The sequence below is a fragment of the Miniopterus schreibersii genome, assembly GCF_964146895.1.
Source record: "Miniopterus schreibersii genome assembly, chromosome: 4".
Taxonomy (NCBI): Eukaryota; Metazoa; Chordata; class Mammalia; order Chiroptera; family Miniopteridae; genus Miniopterus; species Miniopterus schreibersii.
Window position 1 is genome coordinate 59,959,259 of NC_138105.1, and position 20,410 is coordinate 59,979,668.

Sequence of the window (20,410 nt, forward strand, 5' to 3'; positions counted from 1 at the left end):
GGACTGATGGAGGGGAAGGTGACCCCCTCTCGGGTGTAGGGCACTGGGTCACTAGGAGTGCCCGGCCGGCTGTAGGTCTCCAGCTGGTAGTGGGGATCCTCCTGGCCCTGGACTCCCGATTGGTGTAAGAAACACCAAACCTGGGACTGGCCCCTCAAATCTGAGCTCGAAGACGGAAGCCTCTTTTTCGCCTTCTCAGCAACTTCACAGGTTTCAGGGCCTTGGCTCCAGCCCTCAATTTTACATATTTATGCAAAACGTGCACCCCCGCCTAGCGAGCTTTCCATCTCCAGCGGCCTCTCCTTTCAGACCTTTTCTGTTTTCGGTGCACTAATCCCCGGGACGTGCAGGGGGCCTCGGGAGCTCGGCGGTCCAGCGGGACGTCTCGGCCGGAGGCTCTGCGGCAGCCTCAGCCTCCTCCCTCAGGCAGGGGCGGGGAAGGTGGCTGGCCCAGGTTTGGAGTCGGCTTCAGTGCCTAGAGGCCCCAGCGCAGCGGGGCTGTGAGCCGGAGAGTCCCTCAGACAGGTCTAAAGGTTAATAGAGCAATCACAGGGCCCTATTACCGCGTAAAAGTAACCCATCGATTACCGCAGCCTTCAGCTCCAGATAACAGCCGGCCGGTGGCTCTCACGCTTTCGGTTAAACTTTTTTTCCCCTCCTAAGGTCGCGTTTCTCTCCCCAGCGCAGGCTTCCCATGCCAGATTAGAGGGGTCGGGAGGGGGTCGGGATACCACCCTGCGTGACACCTGGACGGCTCCGAAGGGAGGGTAGGAGTGGCACCCGCTTCAGCAGTTGGTGATCGGCCGTGGACTCCCAGCCTGCTGGAGAGTAACCCGGGCGCTGAGGACGAGGCTAGGACGCGGGGGCTGATTGAAAGGAAACCCCCAAAGGGATCGTAGCCAACTCGGGGATTCTTAGGAAAATCCCAGAGGAAGGACTGAGCGCAGCTGCGCGGGGAATTCTCTTTCCTGAGCTAAAGTGCGGAGGTCCAGGGGGGCCGAGAGCAGGCTCTCCTGCTGGGGCTCCTGGAGGGCGGCGGAAGGTCTGCGCGCTGGCTGACGACCTGACGCCGCACCCCGGCCGCTGCCTGCCTGGGCCCCTTCGCGCCCCGGAAGCTGAGGGCGGCGGGCTTGGGGCCCCTTCTGCAGCTCCCCAACTCCTCGCCAGCGCCTCTGCAAAATCTGGCACTGCAGATCCCAGGCCTGAGAATTTAAGAGGTAGGGGATTCTGGGGGTGCTGGGGATCCTGGGGAAAGGCAGTTTCGCAAAGACACCCAGACCTGCGCACTTTCAGACGCAGCAGAGGAGAAGGGGACGCGCCCCCGGGCTGTTTGAAAAGGGTCCCCTCGTTCCCATTGGGTGAGCGAGGGAGGCTCCAAGACAAAGCCCTGCGTCTGGGGCCTACGAGGGCTTTCTGGAGAGTTGAAATCCTGGGTTTGGACGAGCGGGTGGCTGCCCCGGCCTCTCTCCTCTCCGTGGAGATTTGTGGCTCCAGCGATGCCCAAGGTCTCAGAGCTGCCTCCCGCACACGACCGTCAGAGGGCGAGAGGAGCTGACCCTGGGAACTAGGCAGTGAATTTTTTTTTTTTTTTTTTTTAGCAACAAGCCAGGGGCTTGGAGCTGAGCATCTGGAGGAGCGGCCATCTGAGGGTTCTCACCCCAGCCAAGGACAAAGGCCGCTCCCACGCGATCTTTTTCCAGTAGTGTGGGATGAACCCAGGAGCGAGAGCGCGGGTGCTGAGGCTCGCATTAGCTGGGTGACCTGCAGCGAGCCTCCCCTCCTCTCCCCCTTCCCCAGCCTCTCGGAATTTCAGTTTCCTCTGTACTGTGGTGGGGGCAATGCCAGGCCCTTCTCCGTGTGGCCCGGTTATGAGCCCCCTGATGAAAGCGCCTGCTTTTTCTAAGCTACCGCTCGTGAGGAGCCCCGGATTCACGGCCGTCCTACTCCCACCCGCCCCTGGCCGGGCCCTTAGCCCAGCGTTACCCACACCTCCCGCTGGCGCCCTCCCGGTGGGCTGTGGCCTGGGAGCCTCGAAAGATTCGTTGGTTCTTGGAAGGCCCTAGGGACAGAGAAACTTGTTTCTGCTTCCTGTGGGTTTTTTCCCTCTGGTTCCAGCACCCCGATTTTCTCCCCAAAGGGCTCAGCTCAAGGACAGTCCGCAGGGTGTTTGGCGAGCAGCCCGCTCTCTCGGGGCGGCTCATTTTCCCTGGTCCGCTCCCTCCTTCCTTCGCCGCCCCCCCCCCCCCCCCCCCCCCGAGGCGGGAGCCTCCGTGGCCGCCGCGCGTTGCCAGGAGCGGGGAGCATTTCAAGGCCTCGCCGGCCCGCCGGCCCGAAAGAGGTTTATCGGCAGGTTCCCAGGCTGCTCCCTCCTCAGGAGGCCGCCGGGAGGGGGAGGGGGTGCTCTGAGGTTCGAAGCCCTAGGAAGCTATTTTTAAGGAGATGTTCCTGGGCTGCTGGGCTGGGCTGTGGCCCAACCCCACTCGCGTCCTCGTTTCGCTTTTCTTTCCCACCCCCCACGGGGGAAATTTCAATTCCGTGAAAGTCTTTGACTTTCCTTTTACGAAGGGCCTGGGTCTAGTGGAGAGTCAAGTCGTGAGATTTCTTTTTAGACAAATAAGAATTACTTCGATGCACTGTAAGCTTAAGAAACTTCTCTCCAGGACGCACAAATAAGCCGCGTATCCTTGCTCGGTTAGGGCCCCTGGGGCCTGAGCCAGGCCCTGCCCTAGCACAGCCGCAGTTGCAGCCTGGACATGGCCTACAGAGGAATCTAAACTCTAGCTTCCTGAGGGAAAAGGTTCGTAGACAGTGTGCGATGGAATTTACAGCGACACCAGCGATGTCCCCGGGATTTCCTGGTGGGACCCGAGCGCCTCGCTTTAAGTGCCACGCCGGGTGCCACCGTCGCAGGTTCCGGCTGGTGAGGTCGCTGGGCATCCTGCGAAAATCAGCCTGGGCTCCCACCAGGCCCGAAAACCAACGTCGCCTTAAAAACATGGGGGCCCCCCCGAAGTCTCATAATCGGGAACAAGACACACACACACACACACACACACACACACACACACACACACACACACAGAGGGCGCCACAGAGGGGCCTGCAGAAGTCACCCCTGATCCCTCCCGTGTAACGAATTCCTTCGGAGATGTAGACGCTTCTCCGCGGACTTGCGCGCGAGGGCTCAAGGACCGGCAACAAAGGGACCCGCGCTGAGCGTAGGCGGGCGCCTGCCCGGGTCCCCGGGGCTTCGCGCCCCCGCGCCCCGCCTGGGCGCCCCTGGCCGCTTCCCTCCTCCCTCTGCAGCCCTTGGTGCTCGCGCGCTGCCCACTCGGGCCTCTGCTCAACTGCCCGGGGCGCGGCGCGGAGGGCCAAAGTGCGGGGCGAGGCCGGTCCCGCTGGGGGAAACGGAGAACGAGTGAGGCTGCAAGGCTACCAAGCGCCTTCCCTCCCTGCGCTGCGAGCCTCGGACACCCGGAATTCCTTGTGGGGGCGGGGGGAGACTTAGAGACCCTCGCCTCCTCTCGCTGGGAACCAGGCTCGAGGTCGGTGGAAGCGCTCCTCGCCCCCCCCCCCCGCCCCCTCGGTCGGCAGTCTTGAGGAGAGAAGGCAGCAACGCTTTTTAATGGTCTTGTTTTTAAAAACTCTAATCGGTGTTGCAAAGTGAAGCCATGCTCTTACCTCGGCAAACGCTTCCTGGTGCTTCCGGGCCTGAGGTCCAGAGTTTTGGGCACCCTCCCCCCCGCATTTTATAGTCATTTCCAGATTACAGAACACTCTCAGATTCCATTTTCTCGAGGAAACAACTACTTCGCTGGAGGGAGGGAGGGAGAGGCGGTGTTACCATCCTCATACAAACGGAACTCTGAGACCCAGAGAGATTAAGACTCTTGTCCCAGGTGGCAAAGCTGGCACCCTCAACAATGGGTCTGTTATCTAGATTCCTGAGTCTTAGTTCTTTTATCCATTCTATTTAATATCGAGTTGCTATAATGAAACACTTTTTAAACCCCCGTTTTGCCTTTCAAATATTCCTAAGTTTTCTTTAACGACATTTAAACATTAAAATCAATTTAAAACAAAACAGTTTGCGTCTCGGAATCTATGAGCTCATGGGAACGAAAGCTGAAAAGGAATCTCCACATTTTCATTCAGTTCCGGAAGGATGCCAGAGGCCTTTAAATGTGGAGGGCTCGCTCCTAAGGAGGCCAGAACTGAAACCAAATCCAGGCAGTTGAGTTCAGAGCGTCCCTGGCCCTGAGGCCGGCTGACTGCATCTCTGACTCCCCTCAGCCTGGCTCCCCCTTCCCCTCTTCATCCCAGGGCCTCGAACAAACAGCAGCGACCCCAAGCTTCCAGCACCCATTGCCTTGGCTGCGCCAAGCCCTGATCCGAGGTGGGGGGGAGGGGGGGGGCTACATTTGGGGACTGAAGCTGCCATCTCTGTAGTCCCTCTTGGTGACATGGGCCCCAAATATTTCACTTGTGGGTCCTCCCTCCACCCTCCCCTGGTTGCAGTGCTGAAGGTGCCCAGTGCAGAGAAAGAGCGTGATAAATGTTCTTAGAATATACAGAATGTTAATTTGCTTTATTTATAGGCCTTATGGTCCCCGGTTGCTTACACATGTTTATCTGCAGTTGGTTATACACATCTCCTCCCCCAACACAGCCCAGAAGGTAAGCTCTATGGGGTTATGGCCTACACGTAGTAGATGCTCAATAAATGCATGCCGAATGACTGAAATTACAAAAGGTATTGCTAATAGCATCTCTCAGGGTTGGGGGGAGTTGGAGAATGGAACACTCCCCTCAAAAGGGAATGTGTTCCCTGGCACACAGTAGGTGCCCAGAGTCAACACCATTTCTTAAAGTAGGACACTGAGGCCAGACACACAGAGTGTCTGGACCACTAGGGATCATTTATCAGCTCAATTCAGCCGCTCTGCCTGCCTGCAAATCTCCCGCCTAAATTTTGGCTGCCCTTAAGAAAACCTCGGAGCCCTGGGCTCTGGAGTCTGCAGGATTTGGGAAGTCATGTCCAGCTAGAGAACCCGGTTTGGCACCCAGTCAGCGGCAATTGTCAAGGGAGGCCTTGGGGCTCCCTGGGACAAAGATGGACAAAGGTCGCCAGGTGCACGGTCCCCCGTGGCATGGAGGGCCCAGACCCATAAATCCTGGAAAGATGGAGAGACCCATCAGACACCAGGACCAGAAAAAACAACAACAACAACAATAAGGGGTGATGGAGATGGAAAGAGACAGAAAGAAGAGAAAGGAGCGAAAAGCGGGAGACCCAGGAAGGCGGGTTAAGAAGAGGGCAGAGAAAATACTTGGCAGCAACTGAGAGTGAGACAGGCCTGAGAAGACCAGAGAGAGACAGGAGTCGCTCCTTCCCTTATTTGCTCATTCATTCTGTGTTTATTGAACATTTACTCTGTGGCAGGGACATTCAAGGCTTGGGATTCAGCATGGAGGAAAAGGAGAAGAGCCTGCCCCGAGGAACTTATATTCTATGAGAGGAAGATGAACAGTAAGTCGGTCACATATATAGTGTTAAATGGTGGCGTGTTATGGCGAAAAAAGGCACAGACAGGGATAGCGACAGGGACCTCGGACCCAGGGAAAGAAGGCGAGACGGGACTCAAGAGACCTGGCGACGGAAATAGAGAATCTAGACCGCGAGGGAGAGGGGGAAAGCAAGCGAGAGCAATGGGAGGTTAGGGGCCTGGGCTGAAGCCGAGGGGAGGGCACCAGGCCAGCGCGGGCCACCCCGCGTCGAGGGCGCCCCCCGCCCGGCTCCTGGGGCGGCAGTGACCGCGGCGCGGACACCAGCGGCTGGAGCGCCGCCAGGCACCAGCCCCGGCGCGCGTGGCGGGGGACTCGTGGGGCCACCAGAGACGAGGTGTTCCCAGCGCCTACTCAGGCCGTTTCCGCACAAGCCGCCGCCTCCCCGCTCCGGCCCCAGCACCCTCCCCCTGGCCGCAGCGCCGAGGTGACCCGGAGTTAAGGGAAGACGCCCAGGCAGGCGCCGAGGCTCGGCGCGGCCGAGCGAGAGACAGGAAAATGTCAAGGAAGCGCGAAGCCCAAGTGCGAAAACAGCGTCTCCCGCGGAAAGCGCCGCCTGCCTGGGGGACCGCGGGACGGCGGGGAGGGCGGGCGGGCGGCAGCGGGCTGCGGGCTGCGGGCCCTGCGGGCCTTCACACGCGGGAGCGCCCGCTCCAGGCGGGCTGGGCTCCCGCGCCGCCATCCCACAGTTACCGCAGGTGCCCTAGCGAGCGGGCTGCTTTTCCCCTAGCACCCACTGGTGCGTGGAGGTATTTATTAGTTATTTGGAAATAACTGGTTTCTTGCAACAGCAGAAGGAGGAGCGCGGAGGCAGGCGCTTCCTCCCTCTTTCTGTCCAGTGGGTATGTCGTGTATTCTGACCTGAGCGAATACAAAGACTGGAAGGTCCCAGGCATTGCCTTTCCTTTTAGGTCTTTTCAACTTTTCTCCACCATCACGTGTAGGTGTGTGTTTGATGGAAAGATGAGGGGCGCTACCTTTAAAGTCTGCTTTCTTCCACAGCCCCAGGCCCTCTTCCGCAGAGGTGCTAATGGGCAGCAAACTGTCAAAGGGCAAGGAACCGAAGGCAGAGAAACTAGCAAGCGAAGGGTCCGAGCGAGATGGAATCCTTGGCACCTAGATAAAGGGGAGCTGGCGGGATTTCCCTTATGGAGATGCGGAGCTAACCCCAGGGGTCTAGGCTAACCTTTTCCTGTCCTTCCTCCCCATCTCAGACACCTCATCATGGGGGGAGGGCTAGGCCTTTCCCCCAGGAAGGGCAGAATCTCCCTTCTCCCCAGGAAGTCTCTGCAGATGCCCAGTTCCAGGAGCTGCACCCTGGGCTTGGGGGTGGAGTGGGGATGAAGTGGGGGGCTCAGAGCAGTGTAGGGCAAAGCCTTAACAGTGATGAGTGACCCATTTTTCAATCACTGTGTGCGAGATTTGTTTACCCCACTTCAAAAACTCCAAATTCTCATTTTCTTTCCCTCTTTCCCCCTTCTCTACACACACACACACACACACACACACACACACTCCTCCACATACCATTTTTGTCTCTGTGACATCCTCACCCCAAACTCTATGAACTTAGCTGCTTAGCAGATGTATTATTTGCAATGTGCCTCAGGATAGGAAAAGCTAAATGTGGGTTGTGTTTTAATCTATAAAAGAGGATTGCTGGTATCCTTAAACTCTGCAGTTTTATTCATAATGGCCCCACACTGTGAACTACACCTATGATCCTCAACTGGGGAATGGAAAAACGGATGAGGCACATCCATACCGTGGAATACTACTCAGGAAAGAAAAAGAAAGAACTACAAATACACCCAACCGCATGAATGAATCTCAAATGCACTAAGGCTGCGTGAAAGAGGCCAGACTCAAAATTTTAAATGAGCCCATGTATATGTCATTCTCATGTAGGGATAGAAAACAGATCAGAGGTTGCTGGTGCAATGGGTTGGGGAAGAGGCAACTGCACAGGTGAGAGGAGGAAATTTTGTGTAATGTTGGAACTGTTCCATATCTTGATTTTGGTGGTGGTTACACCGTTTGTGTGTTTGTTAAAACTCACAGAACTGCACACTAAAAAGGGTGAATTTACTATATGTAAATGTTACCTCCATAAATCAGATTTTTAAAAAAGCAGGGGGGAAAGAGTGTAGGCTGCAAGATAAGAGCCTTCAGCCTCCCTCTCTCTCTCTCTCTCTCTGTCTCTCTGTCTCTCTCTCTCTCTCTGTCTCTCTCTCTCTGTCTCTCTCACCCTCTCTCTACCCCCTCCCCCCGTCTCCCTCCCTTTCTCTCTCTCCCACTCTCCCTCCCCTCTGTCTCTGTCTGTATCTCTCTCTCCACACACACACACACACACACACACACACACACACACACACACACACACACTTACCCATCCCCAGTCTTTAGGCAGACTCCACATTCCTGGTACATGTTTGACTCCCACCTAAAATATTTCAGAAGAATGATTTATATACAAAAGATATCTTTGCATCTCTTTTAAATGGATCCAGTTTCCAAAGTTGGTCTTCTGTGTGGTCTGCAGGTATGGCCACAGCAGGCTACCCTGGGCACAGCTCAGCGTCTATTTCACACACATCTCACACACGTGCACTCATATTTCACAGCAGGCTGCAGGGAGCGTGACATCCAAGGGAGAATTTTTTCTGTTCTCTCCTCCGGAGAGTCCTTGAGCCAAGCAGCAGAATCTCAGGATTGCTAAGTCACTTTCAGCAGCACTGCCACTCCTCAAGCAACCTGTTGGTAAGGATGGAGTGAGGGGAGACCCAGTCGGCCCAGTCAGTTAGGGGAGACTAGGGTTTTGTCCAGCTTGTCCCATGAGGCAAGAGTAAGCCAAGGCCTGACCCTGAAGGAATGAGTTTGCCCTTGAGAGTAGGACTATATTTCCTAATGGACTAAGGGAAAAGCATGTGTTGAAACACGGCCTCTCTTGTACATGGTCTTATTCAATCCTCACAACAGCTCTGCAGGAGAAGTTGTTTTAACTATGATTCTTACATCAATTTTTATTACACCTAGCTGCAGCTTGTGATGTGCACATGGCCACCACGGAGGCAGATGGTAACCGGAAGCATGTGCTGTGCCAGAGAAAACCACACTTTGTACCTGCATTTACAGAAATCGTAGTGTAGTGGACATCACAGGGAGCCTGGGCTACAGGATGGCTTTGCTACCTTCCTTCCCTGCTCAGTAAAAACTGTGTGTGTGTGTGATCATTTCTTAGTTCCCAGAGTTGTTGGTAATATCATTGTCTCTAACTCCAGTCAAAACACTGTGGTAATGGAGGAAAAATGAATGTTAACAGACACCCAGTGGTCATTGGCTTTATCTCTTCCTCTTCACTTGGATTAAAAAACCAACACTAGTAAAACACCACCATCAACAAAAAAACGAACACAACCCCACAAAGTATTGTGTTGCCTGTTAGGAACAAAGCAAACAGTTTGGTTTTGTCTATTTCCCTATGACTCTCACCCCCTCCTTGGAGAGCTCGCTAATTAAGCAGCGGAAGAACCAAAAGGTGGGAAGGGGAGGGAAGAAGGGAATCCACCCTAGGAGAGCCTGGTGGGACAGCAATGTGGGGGGGGGCAGGGGGCGAACCCTGGGGGCCACTATAGATCTGACCTTACCCCCTGGGTGGCTTTGGGTGAGTCAGAGACACCACGGTGGCCCAGTCTCCCTCTCATGAAATGAAATTGGATACCGTGATCTGAGAGTTCTTTCAGCCTCAAATCCTCTGGAGCCGAATTATTTGAATTCCCTTGCAAGTGTTGCAATTCATACAGTAAACATTTATTGCATGCTGACTACGTGCCAGGCACCATGCAAACTCTGGAGGTATACGGATGAGCCCAAGTTTCTACCTTTAAACTGTTCAGACCAACGAGGAGGAGTTTTGAAAACAAGCAACAGGAGAAAGTGCTGGAGCAGATTAAGTGCATGAAGAGAAACATGTTAATTCCGGGGGTGGGGTGGGAGGTAGGTGGGAGAATGGAGTTCAGTAAATGAATCCCAGGAACTGTGTTACTCTTATGTGTAGGTGTTGACCCTCCCCCCACTTTTGCCTCATTTACTCTCCCTCCCACCTCAGCGCGGTTGACACACACACACACACACACACACGCACACGCACACGCGCACACACACGCACACGCACACACACGCGCGGTGACATGATTTGGGGCAGCAGCTGTGTGGACCCTGCACAGTTCATGGAACCTACAACTTGGCCCATTTCACACATTTGACGCCAAACATGCGTCAGGGTCATGGGTCCCGCAGAGTGCCAATGTGGGGGCGCCGGGCTGGGAGCGGGAGCCGTGGGCCCCAGTTTCCTCACCGCCGGGTACAGCGACCTCAGGCGTGTCCAGCCTCCGCTCTGTCGCTCGGTTTCCTCATCGTGAAACGTTTGAGTCGTGCTAGATCGGTTCTAAGCCCCTTACAGATCGTTAAAAACAAATAAGCACATCCTTCAAAGACACTAGTATTAAGAGGTGAATAAAGTCAATTTGTTGATTGATAGAAAAATGCTGCCTCCGAGCCACGCGGGTCTGTCTGGGGCTCACGAAGCGTCGGCGCCCCCCCCCCGCCCCCCGCAGCACGCGGGCGTCTCCCGGGCCCCGTCTCCCGCCCAGGCCGCCGGCTCCCGGGCCCCGCGCCGGCCCCCGCGCCCGCCGCGGTGATGGATGGCGGCGGAGCCGGCGGCCTGTCAGCCTTATTGATGAGGTGCGCGCCGACGGCCGCGGCCTCACCCGAGGCGGCAGGAGGCAGCGCGGGGAGGCGGGCGGCGCAGACTCGGCGGCGCTCGGGGTCAGCCCCCGGCCGGCCCGCCGACCGCCCCCGCCCCCCGCGCGCCCCGGGCCGGCTCCGCGGAGGGGGCGGCGGGCGCGGAAGCGCGTCCCGGCCTGGCGCCCGCGCGCGCGGGTCCCGCTTCCTCCGCGCGGCCGCCTGGCTTCCCGCGCCCCTGCCCTTCCGGCGGCCGCAGCCCGGCCCGGCGCCGCCCCGCCCCTGCGGAGCCCGCTGTCCCGCTCGGCCGCGCCCGGACCCCCGCTCTTCCCCGGGGCGCTGGGCCCGCGCCCGGACCCCCGCTCTTCCCCGGGGGCGCTCGGCCCCGCCCGGACCCCCGCTCTTCCCCGGGGGCGCTCGGCCCGCGCCCCGACCCCCGCTCTTACCCGGGGGCGCTCGGCCGCGCCCGGACCCCCGCTCTTCCCCGGGGCCCGCGCCGGGCGGCGTGCGCGCCGCGCTCCCGGAGCAGAGCCGCGGGTCCCCGAGGCGGGCTCGGCGCCGCGGGGCAGCCGGGCAGCAGCGCAGCTCAGCGCAGAACGGGCCGTGCCGCCGGAATCTCCGCCGCCGCGCGTGAGCGCAGAGCACCCGGGACGCCGGCGGACCCTCCGCTTGAGCTCCCTGGGGCCTGTAGAGCGATAGGTAGGCCAGGTGGGTCAGTAACAGTAAATGCACCTACATGGAAAGGCGGCGAGGTTCCAGCTGGGTGCCCTCCCCCATTTTGTACATTCCTAATTTTCAAACTGAGCAAGAAAATTTCTAATTGAGCAAGGATTCTGCTATAATAGCGAAGGCATTGCTCCGCTTGTAGTTAGGCTCGCGCGCAGGTCGTTCCGGACCTGCCCGCTGACTTCCTTTGGTTCCACCTCCCTCCGCCTCGCTTGTGCCTCGGTTTCTCTCCCGGTTGCTCTTTCCGGATGGGAAGAAGGGCCCCCGCGCTGCTGTGCCAGCGCCCCGCGGACTGCAGAGCCAGGGCGGGCCGCCTTCGCGCCTCTGCTTTTCTAGCGGAAGCCCCACGGCCACCTTCCCTGCTGGTGACACTGGTGTCAGGATCATGAGCCCATTACCTGCAAAGCATTCTCAGTGCATGAGAACGAAAGGTTTCAGTCAACACTGGGGACAACTTAATTCAGACCTTTAAGGGGCTCAAGTGTTGGGGTCCCCTCACACACACTCTGAGTCAAGGGCTAGCCCTGACAGGTAAAGGGCCCTAAGTCTACTTTAGATGTGACCTAAAAACTGCAATACGGGTCGTCTTGTCTCTGGAGCACAGTAGATAGAGCGGAGGGAGGGGTTCCCAAGCTGGTGTGTCCCAGACACTCACTGTAGGAGGAGGGTCAGGGTCCGGCAGCAGGCGAGGCTGGTGGAAGCCCCTTGATCTGGGAATCAGGAGTCTTGGGTTCTAATGGGACGCTGCCACCACGCAAATCACTTCACTTTTTAAGCTTTCGCTCCTGTCTCTATGATGAAGAGACGGGACCCCTTCCTACACTGACATTTTGTGCCTTTAAGGCTTCCCAAATGGATATCACAAATCGCGGCTCAGATGGTTCTGTACCAAGGAGCACAGTGGAAGCCCAGGAATGCTAGGCCTCTACGTCTGAGCCCAATCATAGCTCCAGTGAGGAACCCAAAACGTCAGGCCAGTCTGAATGTGAATGATGACAGCTTAGACTGCAGATAATAATTTCAATCTATTTTCTAGGCACACATTTATTAACGGCGAACCCTGGGCATTTATGTCACCCCAGGCATAGTGACAAGGGTGTTGCATGGACTGATTATCTCGTTTATCTACACAATTACTCGATGTCTCCTGATTTACAGAGGAAGAAACTGAGGCACAAAGTTATTAAGTAATTTGCCCAGCTTAATAGGTGGCAGAGCCAAGATTATAGGTAGTTTGATTCCAGAACCCATATACTGCTGTTGGTACTGTGAGAAATATAAAAGGGAAAAACAGGGCTTTCTTCTTACATATCCTTTTTTTTAAAAAAAAAAAATCCTTTTTATTTTTTAAACTTCCATTCCCAGAATCAGTCCCTTTTCCCATTCTGGTTCCACAGTCTTTAACATGATGTATTTCAGTATATTACCCACATGTCTGCCTGTCTACATGTCCCTCTGTCTCTCCCAAATTTCAATCCTCCTCAGGGAACAAATCCTATGTTTGATAATTTTGTATTTGCATGGCTTCTAACATGTAGTAGATGTTTTTAAAAGTTTGTTGAATTCAGAAAATTGGAGTTTCCAACTTGTCCTTACACAGTGCAAATCTGTCCTTTATAACTGAAGATGCAGAATCAGGGATGTGGCTAAAACACACGTGCCGTGTCCCTTCCACAGTGTGCAAACAGAGAGAAACTCACGTGCAGAAGGCGCCACGTGATGTCTCACCAGCACCTTAGCCTGTGTGCCTCTCTTGGTGGGGTGACATTGACCCCAGATACCTTTGGCTCACTTATCAGTCACAGGAGAGCCTCCCTCTGACTCCGACACTGATGTGCAGCTCTGGAGTTGCAAGGGACCTCAGGGAGTCTGGCTCGATCCACTTGTTTATTAGATGAGAACCCAGAAAGGGCTACAGACTTATCCAGAGTCACACAGCTGTTTAATGGCAGGGTTAGGAGTAGGTGTTCTGGGACCCTGGTTGTACCCTGCTCTTCCATGTCAACATGCTGCTGTAGGAACTGATATCTCCTGTCTATAAATCTGCATCCCAAGGCCACGCTTCCCTCACCCCATGCAATCACCAGGGGCAGAGGATTAGCGATAACGCAGCGCTGAGCTCTGGAGTAGTCTGGGAACCTGGTTACCGCTGCTGGCCCCGCCCTCTGCAGAAAGGTGGAAACAGTGACCCTGGCTCAGCCCTGGGGTGGGGGTAGCTGAGGGGCATGAGGATTCAGTAAAAGGGTTTCAAGGAGTCATAGACATTCAGAACTATTGCCATTCACATGCCCCATGTAGACCATCCAAAAGGGGCACTCAGTACATATTACACTTCTAGACTATCTTCCAACCATTCTGTGGACTCATAAATATTCCAGCCTTCAAACTAAAGAAAATAAGGCAGCAAAGTGTGTGTGTGTGTGTGTGTGTGGGGGGGGGGTGTTGCATAGTGTGCAGGGTTCTGAACATGGTCCTTGTTCTGACTCATTATTTCATAGGGAGATCTTCTGTCCCACTTCAGGCCTGCTGCCCTGTGTCCTGTGTAAGTATTAGTACACACATTCATTTATAGTTTCACATGAGTTTAAATGGTTCTTCTTTGTCACTTAAACCCTCTGAGCCTTGGTTTCCTCATCTACAAAGTAAACGGTTTTGAGTAAATATCTTTCAAGTTTTCTTTTCACTAGAAAATGCTTCAATTTTATGAATGTGGGGCTCCAGGAGGAACTTCTTTTGTCTGGCCAGCTGAGAGCCAAGTCATTTATGGATTCGTGACTGCTCTGTGATTGACATTGAATTTTGGGCCTCAGATTTGATTTTAAAAAAATAAAAAAATAAATCAGCTCTTCTAAATAACACATGAGAATTCATTAGAGCTCACCTCCCAAATAAGCAAATCATCTTTTAATTTTATTAATTTTTGAAATGTTACAAAAATTATAACCACTATTGGCACCCTAATAGTCCCCCTTCCATCTCCCCACCAGTTCATTAGTATTTAACATCTAAATGAAGGAAACAAGATTTTTGGATTTGGTTCTTAATTAGGGCCATCAATTCACTGTCTAGTTCCTTTTTTTTTTTTGTCTGTGATGTTTCCCAACCCCATCTTCAGGATAAAGAAATGTTGTAGGGGACAAGGTTGTGGCAAGGCCACGTCCTCAGCGTGCTCCTTGTTGTGACTACCTTAGCAGTCAGGCAGTCTCCCCTTTCTTCCTGTTCCCAAGCGCACATTCCCTTTATACCCGCTGATTCTGCCAGGTTCCAGTGTGTGTGTGTGTGTGTGTGTGTGTGTGTGTGTGTGTGCATGCAGGTGCTCTGTTTTGTTACTTTGTTAAGCTTTAAAATTCCTTGATGGCTGTAATGGTATTTAATAATTTTCCATATTCCCCATTGTATCCTGCACACAGTAGGTGTTTGATACTCAAAAGAATGAATGAATAATTGAATAAGTCTGGAGGCCAAATATAGAATTCTGTGTAAGAAATGTGCCTATTTGTAAAATGCAAATTGTCTCCCTGAATGTCTCTTTTTTTCACATCTCCGGAGATCTCAGGCACAGCCGCATTCTAAATGTGTGACTCTATAAACCACTTTGTTTTCACTGTTTTGATCTCACATGTATGGGGGCTCTTAAACTGCTATTTGCTTCACTTTATAACTTGCACCTTGGAGAGGCTGGATGATAAATGAGAGATGAATAATTCCTTATTGCTACTTATCTGCCAAATCTATAAACTAGTGTCAGCATTTACTCAGTTGGGTTTAAAGCTGTGCCTGGTATACTTATTAACCTGCTTAAAATAAGCCATAAAAATGGGCTTGGTAGGCAGTTGTTTTAACTAATTTTTAAAAATGACACTGGTCATTTCCCACTAACTCATGGGGTGACCTTTGGCAAATCACTTAACCTCCCTGAGCCTCACCTACAAAATGAAAGGGGGTGGGGCTAGATCAGCTTTAAGAGGCTCGCAGCTCTGTCATTCCTTAATTCCATGATTTTCAGACCAGTGAAATAAAGAGTCCTGATAATACCTATTAAAGCAATGACAAATCAGTTGGTATATACTATCTCATGAGTCCCTGGGGGGTGGGGGATGCATATGTGGTAGTTAGAACATGGCTTTGAATTTTATTCTGTTACTAGTGGTGTGACCTTTGGCATTACAACCTCTCCGAGTCTCAGTTTCCTCATCTATAAAACGGACATAATACTCTAATAATACTCACACTTATTACCCCAGAGACCAGTTAAATGTGAGGATCAGATGTGATATATATATGGACAAGCACTTTGGAAATGTTATTCATTATCCCTAATTTACAAATGAGGGTATTGATCGAAGTGCTCTTTGGTTAATCAGTTTGTAGCAGGGCCAAGGGTAGGCTTGCGTGGCTTCTCTCATTATATCTTGATTACATGTAGAAGTTATTTAAAAACTATATAAAGATCAAACACTTAAGAGGCTTCTCTGAGGTCTATGGGTGTTCAAGAAAAACCAGTGCCTGATGAGACATTTTTGGCATTCTAAATGGCACAGTGATAAGAAAATTTGTCAATATCTTACTGGCCACAGAGCTAGGAACTTCCAGCTAGGTAGAAAATAAAGGATTTTTTGAAGGCTTTGGAAATATGTGCCCTTTCCAGCTCCGATTCTCCTCACTTCTCGTACTCCTTGCTTTGGGATGTGTCTTGGCCATGTCAAGGGCACCTATGATCTGCTCAAGGCTTTGGGTTTGATTTCCTTCAGGGACATGTGCAGAGAAACCAGTTGTTGCAAGGGATTTTTGTTGTTGAGAATTCAGTCAGCAAAAGTGTCTAGACCATGCCCCTGTGAGAATCACTCTTCAGGACAGTCCTTACCCCCATGCCTATACAGTGCCTGGGGCTGGCAGATGTGGCTCAAAGATCAATATGATGCCTGACTAGACCCTCCTTGCAGAGATGAGCTGACTCACATCTAGAAAAAACTAAAAATTTGCAGTTCTACTCAAATTCTATTCATATTCCTTTACCAACAACCAACCAACCAACCAACCAAAGAAAGGCTGACCTTGACCTTAAAGTAAAAAAAAAAAAAAAGTATAGAATTTAGAAAAAGAAGAGTGGTATTTTAAATCCACATCCCTTACTGTACTCAGACTACAGTTTTTAATTTGTTAAATGTTTATTTGCTAATTAATAAAGAAACTGACTTCGATGTTACTTTTATCTTCTGTTGACCAAATGTGTTACATTAAATTAAAAATCTCAGTGCAAGATCTTTTGAAGGTGCCCTAAATTTATGGTGGGATTTTGTTTCTATTTTTACTACTACTCTCCCCACAAACCCATCCCACACTCTGTTTATAAAGTGGGAGGAAAGTACTCTTCACCTTTATAAACTGCTACTTATTTCTCAATAAATTAAAACTATTTCAGTTTCAAAAATAGCACCTGACGTTCATTAATACTTGTAATTCATCTGGTCTTCAGTTGAGTTCTTAGTAGTTAACTTTCTTGTTTTACAAAGGTCTTACCTTCTGAACACCCTCCCCAGCTTCTTTGCCACCACTAAAGGGCTGCCTTCCCTCCTCTTCCCAAGTTCCCTCCTCTTCTGGGGTCCAAATAATCAGCTTATATTGCAGCTGGACCAGCACCTGGCCTTACATTCCACCACATCCTTCTGCCAGAAATGGGAGTTTTGAGCAGAGAAAAAAGTTACAGAACTTAGACTATTGTTTTCAATTTCAGAAACATTCAAGGTTGCAAATGAAATTCTGAGACAATCTGGATGGTTGTGAAAACATTTTATAGGGGGTGGGAGAACCTCTGTAGAAAAATCACTCCCACCACTTATAAATGTCTCTAGCCAAGAATCAACAGTTCAGAACTGTTCTTGGAGTTTGAGTCCATAGAGTTTTGAGAATTCTAAAGCTGAATTCTCTAAAATGCATGTGTTTGTCATAAGCATAATAGTCGTGAAATCTTAGGAAGCAAGATATATCTAATCAATCCTCCCCACCCTCTCAAAATAGTTCTTTTTTCTAATTTCAAATAAACAAGAGCTCATTGTAGTTCATTTGGAAAACACAGGAAAGTATAACAAAGAAAACAAAATCCATCCTTAGCCCTGGAGAACATCAGTGTTCTCCCCCCCCCCCCAGTTTCACACTGTAGAGAGTATTTTGCAATCTACTTTTTATTTTAATAACGTATGTATTATGAGACCATTCTATTTCATTAAACATTTTAAGGAAACAGTTTAATGACTCCATTATGGATTTTGCATAGCTTATGTAACTAAACTCTTACTGTTCAGAGTACATGTTATTCAGTACAATAAATAAATGTTTGGCCCTGGCTGGGTAGCTTAGTTGGTTAGGACACTAAGGTTGTGAGTTCAGGGCACATACAAGAAGGGACCAATGAATGTATAAGTAAATGGAACAGAGAATTATGTTTCTCGCTCTCTTCCTCTCTCTCGAAAATCAATCAATAAAAATCATTTTTTAAATGTTTGATGTGTCCTTATCAAATTCACATACATTTTGGGTAGTATAGCACCTTGTAAACCTCTATTTCCTCAGGGTCAATTTCTACTACTGGAAAAAGTAGGTCAGAGAATATGAACACTCGCAGGGTTTGGGGTACATATTGCCAAAGTGTCTTCCAGAAAGGTTGCATCCAAAATTCCCACTACCACCAACACTCAATTTTGGGTAAGATAATTTAAAAATATATTTATAAATTTGTCAGGTCATTTTCCACCTCTTATTAAATAAATCTAATTTCTGAAGTGTTTTGAAGCCACAGGTTAAACAACAAAACAAACAAAGCCAAATAAAACCAAGCTATACATTGATGTCCAGGAATTACATGGTGGAGATTATTTGGGAGGACTCTGTCCTTTGAGGTTTGTGAGGATTTCCAAATATAATAAGAAACTAAAGCATAGAAGCGCTAAATAATTTGCCCAAGACATAGACCTAAAGTTGTGGAGATGGATTCAAATCACATGACTGGAACACTAGAGTCTAAACCCTTAACTGATCCATGGACAAGGTACACTTAGTATCTCATCAGTTCTAAAGTTTCCAGAATGTTCTTTGTGATGAGCTTACGGTCCAAAAGTTGGCTTTTGTAGCTTTTAAGTTTTTAACTGGCAAAGGAGAATAATCTCAGATGATTTCTGAGAGAAAATTTAATCTTTGAAAAGGTGACATACTCAACTGTTGAGAAGCACACTCATACATCTTACTTGCAGAATATGGCAGAAGTAGAAGTGAAATAACTTGCTGGAGGTCGCCCAGCTTGTAGGTGGGACTAGAATCCAGGCTCTGGTGATTTGGGCTTCTGCCTATATAGTGTTGTCTCTGACCTGGCAGCGAATATCCCCTATGGGCAGGGGAGGAAGGCCAGCTTAACTAAGGCCCATGGTACCTTAACGTTTCATGGGGGTTGGTGCCCAGCACCTGGGGATGGAGATCTGAATGAGAGGTGGCACAGCCAGGTCAGCGGGGCACCTGGGGCGGATTGCAGCATGAGGGGTTTAGCAACCAGGGCTTAGGCGTGGGCAGGACGGACCATCTTCTCCCAGCAAGAGACCTTCCATTTTGCCAGACACTTTCAATTGGGAAGCCCATGGGCGAGCAGAGCGTAGAAGCTGGAGCTTCTCATTGCCGGCCTTCTGGGAGGGGATTCCTGCATTGAATGGAAGGCTGGACCAGATAACCTCTGGGGCCCTCCTGACTCTCAAAGTCTCCGATTTGTATGTCTTGGGGGAAAGGAGTGAGCAGTCATGGGACTGGAATAGTTGATTTAGGGTCCCGCCCCAGTCGCCAGCCCAGTCCTCATCTTGGGCAAATAATTTAACCTGTCAGTACAAGGCACAATGCCTGGCGCAGAGTAAAGCTTTGTAAATGTTTGCTGAACGAATGAATGAATGAATGAAAGACTGGGTGGGTGGATTTAAGACTCCCCACGTCCCCAGGAATACTGGCGAAAACTGGAACCTTACGGAGCCTTTTGGTTGGTGTGGAGTACAAGGTAAAGCATATCGAACTTAAAAGAAAATGGGATCCCCCCAAACCCAAAGAGATTCTAACTCACCCTCACATCGACAATGGGTAGAATTATAATTCACCAGCATCATTAAGCATTCTACGCAGTGGTGAGTTTTGAGTCCACACAAAACTATTTAATCAATTCCCCTCCCCCCAATGGGGCAGATCTGTGCCACCCACGGCCGGGTGGGGCACTCCAGCCCCAGTCCCACCCTCCTCCTTCTCCCTGGAGAAATACCGAGGTCTAATGGATTGTTCGAGCTGCTGTCCAGATTAGATAGCAGCCCCTCCGTTATCGCGGCCCGAGCAAACCCCAGCGGTCACCGCGCTGAGAGCTTTCCAAAGCTGCCCCGCGCGAAGCCTGGGGAGTCTAGAGGGCAGGAGAGAGCAGGGGGCTGCTGACAAATCCTGCTCCCCGGCCAGGCTGTCTCTACCTACCCTCTCCTCGCAGAACTGCCCCCTAAACCCTGAATCCTACCCCCACTCCCATAGCGTTTAACCAAGCAGTTTCCCCCGTGATCCGTAGCTATTATCTGCTGAATTCTGGGGAGTGGTTCTAAGACAGGAACTCCTGGATTCTGCTTGTCAACCTTCCAAAAGCTAGGATCACTTTGTGACCCCCCCACCCTCACCCCACCCCTCCGCTCCCAATACCAGAGAGATGCTTTTGCACCAACAGGGGTTTCTACATCTGACCAGTAGGGCATTACTACCCTAATTTTTGTTGTTCTAGAACATTGCAGAAGCTTGTCTGACCCCCTTCTGAATTCCCCACGGTCAAATTTTTGCCCGTTAGCGATCCCGTTTCTCAAAGTAAAGTTTCTTTAAAGTTTTATTTATGTTTCTTAAAGAAACTAACTGCAACACGTTTTTCCGTATAAGCTGTTTTTGTCTCCAGTAATTTCCTGAAAGCAAAAAGGACCTACTATCTCTCAGCACTGTTATAGAAAATAAAACATTCACGGTTGCTCTAACAAATTCTACGTAAAATAAATAATAGGTGCCCCAAATCATTATTTATCTACGTGGAGAGACTAATCGTTCTATTATTATTATGAATGATAGAACTACTGTGATATAACAGAAAGCAAATAGAATCTCAGCTAGTGAACAAGGGGGAGTTATCTATTTGTACCATATCAATTTCCTTTGGAGTGAGTGGAAAGCCATAATAAATGGTGTGGCAGGACAAGTCATCTGGCTCAGCAGTAAACGTTTCCACAATATTAAAAATAACCTACATCATGTTTTTGAGTGAATCAATCTCCTTAGACACCCACCTAGCTGTTGAAAAATGATTTTGTAGTGCGCTATTTTTTTTTTTTTTTTT